The following is a 9,156-nucleotide window of genomic DNA, read 5'->3' on the forward strand; positions in this document are numbered from 1 at the left end:
AATTCTATCTGTATCATCCCCATCATTCGTTCTGTCTTTACCCAAACAAAAAAATGTAGGATCATCTGCAAACAGACCACATTTTAAAAGTCCCGACATATTTACCAAGTCATTTACATACAAAATAAGAACCTTGTGGAACTCCACATGTGATTACAGAGTTCAGATCTTACATCATTTACTTGTACAAACTGTTTTCTACCTTTTAAATAACTTGATACCCACTGTAGTGCTGGTCCTCTAAAACCATATCGATTCAGCTCTCCAAGAAGAATGCTGTGGTTGTGTTGAATGCTTTCTTCAAATCAACATAAACACTTACACATTTCAATTTGCAGTATGTAATAATTATAGTAAATTGATTTATGAAAAACTTGTCACTAGATTTATATAATTTTCATTGAACCAGTGTTAAGATTTGTTTTAAAATAATTGATTGCCAAAAACATTCAAAGGTTTTAAAATATGTGGTACTTAATGGCTCACCACTCAAATTATCCACTCAAATTGCTGTTAAACTATGAGGACTTAGCCATTATGCTGCTTCTTGGCATAATAGGACTTGAAAATTATAATTCTAACATTGTCCAGAAACAAGCGCAAATTTTTGAGTGTTTACTCCATATAGGGCCAGTGGAGACAAAAGTACAATATATCTAAATATTTAGTTCTTCTAAAAATTATTCATACTCTTGAATGTTTTCATGCTTTATTTATAAAWCAGTCATGGTCCATTATAAATTGGCCATCTTTACAAAAAACATCAAAATTCAAACGCTTGGCAAGTTTTTCCTTTCTGGTGATGAGAATTAATATGGCCAGTGTTTCTTTTAGTGCATAACAAAGCATCCATCCATTACCATAACCATGCTTCTTTCTTTTTCAGGGTCATGAGGTAAAGCAAGCCAAGTACATATTAATGTCATTTATTAAAAAAGCAGAACAAATTAGTTCTAATGGTTTCAATATTTAATTTATTTTAAGCTTATTTATTTATTTATTGTTGCTCTTTTGTTTTAGCACCTCCCCTTGCCAATAGAACAAAATGGTCTTTGTCTGATAAATTTGGGATTTATTTATTTATTTTTTTTATCTTTTCACATCCAACATTCATCAAATGGTTTTGAATATAAATGAATCTGAATATGTGTCCGGATTCATGAAGGATATTTCCAGGGTCAACCCTTTCAGCTTAGACATAGTACTGAAGTTTTAGTTTGGACCATTATTCTGTTGCAGAAAGCATCGTTCCTCCTGATTTTCATCAAACGTAATTTAATTTCATCAAACATTTGCTGGTTTGTAGTTGAATTCAGTCTTTTTCATGTAATATTCCCAGTGCTACATTCTGCAAGACTCGACCAAAGCAGGTGTTTCGTTTGCAAACTTTATCTTTTTATCTCCTCTGTTACACTCAAAAGCTACAGATTTTCCTGTCTATTTTTTTTTAATTTGTGCACTTTAATCACTGTAATTTTTTGGTGATGCCAAAACCAAGATTTGCTTCTGTTGAGGTTTTCAGTGTGCATGTAGTTGCAGTCTTCTAAYGATGGTATGCTTTATCTGTTTGTCATTTTTGCAGGGATTAATGTTCGAATTCTTTTGTTTGGACCGCTAGGACAAGTAGAAAAATCACCATTATCTTTCCTTGTGTATTTAGAGTTTAGTATTTAAGGATTACCCACTGAAGACCCCTATCAAAGTCATCTTAAAACCTTAGTTTTTATGGGTGACTCTTATATAATTTTAATTGAAAAGTTTCCTTAAGTGTTAAGTATCTAGACCCACACTGTAACAAAAGCTAGAGCAACAAAGCCTATTTAAACATTTCTACATATTATCAGAGGGCTTCTTTTACCATCGAACACTGTCAACATCTAAGTGTTGGAATATTTGAAATCTAATTTTGGGAAACCAAAGATCAGCACTAGCTTTATTTAGGGTGTACTTCAGTGTTCTCGTTTTGTTAGCTTGTGGGAAAAGTGCGGTTCAGTTTTACGTTCGGCAATGCAGTTCACTGTGCTATCGCCTCCAATAGTGGGAACACTTAAATGAAAACAAAAAAATAAAAACAGAAGATTGCATGCACTGTCATCACATAAGTGCTCACACGCCTCGAGTCAAACATCYACTTTGTGCAACAGTGGCCTCAATGTCCAATGTCTGTAAACAGAAGACAAAAACGCACAAGAGAGAGTTGGATATTTCCACTGAACTGCATGAAGCAAATGTGTATCCAGCTCCGATTGTATGTTTGGATCTTCTCTCTGCTGTATATATTGATCAGTTGTGACTCAGACCAACAACAACAACAACAACAAAAAAAAAACTAACAATGAATGTGGTGTCCTGAATGTGTTCATGATTGTAAGGGCTCGTTTGGAGTCTAAAACCTGAGTATTGCTGCCAATTCTGGTTTTATGGTTGTTGTTTTTTTWTATCTTAAGGTCCAGAAGTGGACTTGTGTGGCCATTAAATGTTTCGTGGTTGAAAGCCTTTTGTCCATTTTTGGTTGAACGTGTCCAGAAACACTTCTAATTTGGCAAAGTGTAAAGCTGAAAGAGACAACAAACCTTTTAATGACAGAAATATTATATTTTCCTTTCTATCCTGACTCCCCATTAAGTGTTATTATCATTTATAAATGCATGAAGCCATTTCTGTTGTCATTTTTTAGGTTTTAGGTTGCTGCTTTTCATATGAGGAACATATACCAACYAGTAATGTAAAATATCTGTTCTTTCCTACTATCTCATTTTAATTTAGCCAACATGGGGCAAATTAGGCAACGTTGTCACAACAGCAATCTGGAGTGTTTTCTGTAATCTGAAAACCAGTAAAGGAAAGTATCTTTTCACCGACTCATCAGTTCAGCTGTTGCACATTTTATTTATCAGGATTTCACCCTTTGTTATGTKTTAATCAACAAGATTCTGTTCTGCGAGCAGATATTTTAGCTTTGTGTTTTTTCTCATTCTTTGATTTTTCTGTCTACAGAACTTCAATCAAATTGACCAATATTTAAAACATATATTTGTTCTTGTGCAAAAAGAGGAATAAATATTGTTTAATAAATTACGCATATTGTACTGCGTCTTTATTCGCCGCTCTTTTAAATTCACCAAATCTCTTTTGTTGTTTTTGATTCTAATTATTTCCGTGTATGTGTAAGTTTTAGGAAGCAGTGACACAAATAAATGTTGTTTTGTATTTATAAGATATAGAAATGTGGGGGGAAAAGGAAATAGTTTTTGTTCTACAGCAGCAGAAATGGTCATTTCCACATGAAACTCTTTATGGGGCTGTTACCTGAGAGGGCGCTATTGAGCCATATTGAAGTGCCAATGAGAAACTCCTAAAATAGAAAAAAGTTTCATTACTTTTTACATGTGTGCAAAATGTCAGCCTTTTTTTTTGTACAATCAAAGAGTTGTATGGTGTGTGTCATCTGTCTGTCTGTCAGTCCTGTCAGCTCAACTCTTAAACCTTTTAAAGGAGTTTGATGAAACAAGATGGGAAGCACCAAATTTATTTATCCCATCTGGTTGTGTGACTAAAACAAGGGGAAAAACATGTTTAGAGGCTATAAAAGTTTAAATATAATGTTTGACTGTGATGTACAAAGTGAGTCAGAAGTCACAGGACACCTTACATAAGAGAACATGACACAAGAACCCCAGCAAATAAYGGTTGAGGGGCCTCATATTTTTAGGTTGATGCTAGAAGCTCTAGCTGTCAGATGTGATGTATTTCCATGATGAGTTCAAAGGAATTGTCTATTAATTTACTAATTATTCAGGACAAAATTTCACAAATTTACATTTAAAAAAACAACTAATTTTGTCATCTGATAGAGTTCACACTTCAAACGCACTCAATTTATTTCTCCACTAATCAAAAGGCACCAAGATTTTTTAATGACTTGTTCTCATTTTGGAGTTCCTGAATTTTTATTACTTAATTCTTTTTTTGTTTTAATAATCTGCTTAATTTAATAGCCTTTTTATTTTTATTCATTCATTTATGTCATTCATAAAAACAACAAATCCATTAAACAACCAAGTAAATAAATGACTGAATGAAAAGGGTGCAGAAAGAAAGAACTAATATATCTGCCCCTTATTTAAAAAAACAACTTAAACTTGAACAATCTCCATATTTGAGAAAAGAAAATCAAAATTAAAACTAGAACAAAACAACATAAATATTCCTATATTTGTTCACCCCCCCCCCCTGTTGTTTTGTACTTGTGTAACTAAGTTATGATGGATCAAGAGCAAGTTTTTCAATAAATGATAGGTCCTGTCACCCATTACATGCTGAGGTACTCAGATATGTCATTTTCCCTTTTCTTTTCGAAAATTTTGATTCTCTTTTCTAACTTTTTAAACATTGCAAGTCATTTTCTTAAACAACATTTAACACTAAAGAGAAAATACATGTCCCCTCCTTTGCTTTTTGAATATGTCATTATATATTTATATTCCAAGAAACTTATTAAATACATGGAGTATGCAAAGTACTCCAATATAAAATTATTGCATACATTAAAAGACAAAAACTATTTAAATTTTAAATGAAACACACTGCCTCCTAGTGACAAAGAACTCTAACTGCACTATGAGATTCATCAAATACAACAGGACCTACAAATCACTGGACTTGACAAATGTAGGTGAGTCAAATAAACTTTATTGACTTCGCATCCAGATGTTAAACAGGCATGCAAATACAGGCGTATGAATCTGAAATTGTTTTTGTTTGGTTTTTTTAACCCCAGTTTGGTTCTATTGTTTTTTTTCTTCCTTTTTTACAAAACTACGTGCACCTCAAGTAATCAATTTTGCTGCGTACAAACCACAAAAATACCAGTTTTACATTATCAAATACTGCACATAGAAAACATTTACAAAGCACAAGTATAAAATTACAGCTCCCTTTTTGTTTGTTTGTTTGTTTGTTGTGTTACTGGTTTACCACAAACTACATCTTTCAATCACAGTCTGTTTCTTTTAGCGTCTTTGCGCTGCCAACACTTCTCAGTGGAACGGTTAAGGCCGGGGTYGGAAAAGACAACCGCTCATTTACCAGCACCGGTGGATTTAGGGTACAAATTTGTGATTTTCAGAAGAAGCTTTCTTGTGTTTTTGCTTGATGTGCTTGGCAAAATCTATTTGGTCCATTTAAGATGAATGAATCTAAACTTCTACCTTATTTAAACTTAGACCATTACTGTATATTTAAGCTTTTGGGGGTAAGGGAGGGGCTTGATAAGATRAAAGGTTGTCTTGACGGTTCAGATGGAAGCCATGTTGGCCTTAAAAATAGTCCCAGCAGAGCAAAAAGGGAGGAAATGGCTACGAAAACGTAAGCTGTGATCGTTGATGTTTCTCGACGTGGATGAAGTGGGAGAATGTTCAGCAGCAAGAAATCCCARTAAGCCCTCATTAGCAGTTATTGTCTGCTCCGTTTATGCTGACAGCTGTAACTCAATCGAACAGCCACGTGGAATGCATGCTTTAAAAAAATAAGAATAATGAAATTAAATCTGCTGTGCATTAGGGCTATAAAAATATCGAATATATACACACAATGCTGTCCATGCTCAAATGAGTCGCTTCGAGTGCTTTCAGGTTTTGGACTTTTATTGTCTCAAATGGCACTCTTCCAGCTCTAAAAGTCGAGAAACTGAACTAACGCCCTGGCAACAGTAGAGGCTACAGGTAATGCTTATTGCCAGAAGAAATATTTGTGGGACTGTAAGGCTAAGTCCATGCTACTTAAAGATTTCTACAGCTTTTTTTTAGACAATTATCTTGCATTTTGCACTCGCTCAAACCAATCCCCGTGTTTTCGCCGTCGCATCRTCGCGAAAGTTAGATTCAAGAAAAGGATCGTTATTTATCGTAAAACACCATGCTGCAAACGTTTGCTAGTTCAAAAGTACAAGCTTGAAAAACTTCAGTGGGGGAGGAAAGGGGGGCAGCAACGCTCGCAAACCGTCAGGGCGATTTAAATAAACCAAAACAGAGCCGCTCTCCGYCAGGACACGAGCAGTAAAACATACAGTACGGATAAAAGTGGCGGCCGTCCGAGGCGAGGCCGGAGGAAAGTCTTCAGTGACCACCTGTGACGACGATGAAAATAAGCACTCTAAGTGTAACGAGTTAGAAATACATTCATAAAACTATACATTTAGACTTTCAGTACAATTAGTACAAGCAAAATACATTTTGTCAAAACGTTCAGTTGTGTGCAACAATGGTGAAGCAATGTCTCCTAAATTAAGGCCATTGGAAACTGGTCGAGCCCTCATTTTTGCTAAAAGCTAAAGGCAGATTTTGCCTACGCTACCTCTCTGATTCCCCTCGCTAATAGTTCTGTCCTTACAAAAATAAAACATGTTCTCAACACAGTACTTTCAACGTGATTAAAGAAGGAGATTACATTTAAGTAAGTGCGTTCATGAGGTTTACATCCTACACATTTACATTCTTACAATTCATAATTCTGCTTACAAGATTCATGTTTTACATCCTCCTATTGTCGATAATTGATAGTAYGATTATTCCAAGAGAGAAACTTGCTTCATGCATCGTTACAGTGGGGGTGGGGGCTTAGGCTGCTTTTGGCTTCACAAAACTGTGGACTACACTCACAACCGGGTCACAATCTTGCAGGCAGGCYGCAGAGTCATCAATGGAAAACTGGAGAAATAATATGGGTTCATATTTGCTCAAGGTGTCGATAAATTAGTGCTGTTAGACTGTGAAAAAACAGATGTGATATGTAGGATCATAAGAGGTAATGGCATGCCATTTTAACATAAATTTTTTCATTTTCAAGATATCATCAAATTGGTTTATGAGTAGATTAAATTAAGATATCTCCATAACCTTCTGACTAGTATAAATGATTTACTATTAAGTTGTATGCAAGCTCCAATTCTTTTAAGGAATTTTGACAATAATCAAAAATACAGTTGTACATACATGTATCTCTAAGTCAGTCTTGCTGAGTTATTATTTGCTCAATTATTTGAGTTATTAATGGCAAATCCAGTGACGTCATTTGAGATATCTTGAACGGTATTTTGATCCATCAAATCAAACATATCTTGTTTTTCTGACGTTTCAGAACGTAAATGCAGATATCTTATATTACCAGTCAGGATGGTCAAAACATAGTTTTTTTCTAGTCAAAACTCATTTTAAAATATCTAGAATGTAATTACAGAAAGTTAGATGAAAACAATTTTGTGTTAAAATGGCCTGCCATACAGAGTGCCATAAAACTACACGGCTTGGATTGGATCCTTTCCATTATACTGCATATATTGGGTATCTTGCCCCATGTTGTGTGCACCTCCTACACAAGAAGGTGCATAATGTATGTATTCTTGAGTTTTCACAATACCTATAGGATTTGCATGTCAACGACCAAAAGTCTTCACAATCAGTCTGCAGCACAGTTAGGCCAAAGATTTCCTCGTAAACTACTCGCAGGAGCACCTACACTTTAGGTTGTGAGTGAGCCATTAAAAGACCGTGAAAGTAAAGATTATCCCCAATGAGGCCTGATAATCTCCAGGAACTTTGTTCATTTTCTTTTATAAAATATTAAAAGCTGTTCATATAAGATGATAAAGTTCTGAAAGGATCTTTGTCCTCATCTGTCTCAGTCATTATCTACAATAATACCCCACTGCCACCCAATAAATACGCCTCATCAATAAACACACACCACACTTTGAAGAGAGGGAAGAATCAAACTTGTTCTAACTGCAAAAAACAGAATGTTTTGCACAAATTGGGCAAAACATTCTCTTCAGAAATACACCTCATTATCTCTAATTTTGTTCACCTTTAAAAAGAAATGTGTTGGGTTAATCAGTGTACGAGAAACAGACATAAACAGTACAGCCTCAAACATTTGGTCTCACATGGGAAAAAGTGTTTTGATATAGTATTACATATATTAAATATTCATTTGAAGGATTATATTAATAAGAAATTATTTTCTTTTTTTTTCGATTTCACTTTACAGCTCATCGTCCAGCTTTTTTACCCTTGACACAATGTGAACAAATAGAGTTTCTTATATTTTAAACCATGCCAGCTGAATTAAAATATATAAAATAATATGAGATAAATGAAATTACTTTGTATATTTGACCATAAAAGCACATATCCAGCAGGGATTTGTTTGAAAACAGCAAACTGAGGACCTGGTCTTGATCGTACTCATTAGGGGTTAAATACATGATGAGGGGATGGGCAAAGGTGTCTATTGTCTCCCCCACCCACCCCCCACCCACCTTGTGTAAGTTGGGAGTTGTAGAAYGCCCTCTTTTCTTCTCAAGAGTGCTAAAATCTGAAACACTATAGATGCTGAGGAGACCAAACTGATGAGAGTAAAGGGCTCCACAGGTCTCAGACGATGGAACACACAGTGACAATAAATGATGCTTTAGAGCTAAACGCTATGAACTCTGGGAAAAAGACAACCCAGTGTGGTGTTGTCTCAGCTTGAGCACATACTGACATGTACTTCAGGAGTCTACTTTGGCTGCTACTCTGTTGGCACGTCTCTTTTGCCTTTTGATTGACTTTTTTAAGCTGTATTATAAACCTCAACAATTGAAGTATTAATTCGGGTCAGTCGCTGTAAACATAGAAACCTGTAAACAAAATGATTTCCAGCTTTTGAAAGCAATTCTTGTAGTTATTTTTTGGGTCATATATTTTAGTACTGTTCACATATTTGTGATTAAGGTGTTACAAATTATTATTATTATTTTATTATTTGCAAGAAAAGTACGACTGATGACTGTTTGGACTCAAAGCTAAAATCCTCAGAAGAACTGATCTGTTTCAGTTGATCTAGTACATCTCCAATAAGTAATAAAATACACTCTGTTTAGATTTCTAGCTGAATTTGAGAGATTCAGATGAATCTCTAACTCCTGTTCGACTGTATTTAATAAAAATGAAAACAAAATAAAATACAAGAAGCTAACAAGAGATAAAAGGTTAATTTAAAAAAATAATTCCTAATTTACAGTAAAGTGCCATCTAAAACGGAAATACTGAAGGATGCCTTCTCAACATATTGCACGTAGAACAAGTGCCATAATATGGCTGCGTACTTTATATA

Source organism: Austrofundulus limnaeus, unplaced genomic scaffold (assembly GCF_001266775.1).
Source record: "Austrofundulus limnaeus strain Quisiro unplaced genomic scaffold, Austrofundulus_limnaeus-1.0 Scaffold78, whole genome shotgun sequence".
NCBI lineage: Eukaryota > Metazoa > Chordata > Actinopteri > Cyprinodontiformes > Rivulidae > Austrofundulus > Austrofundulus limnaeus.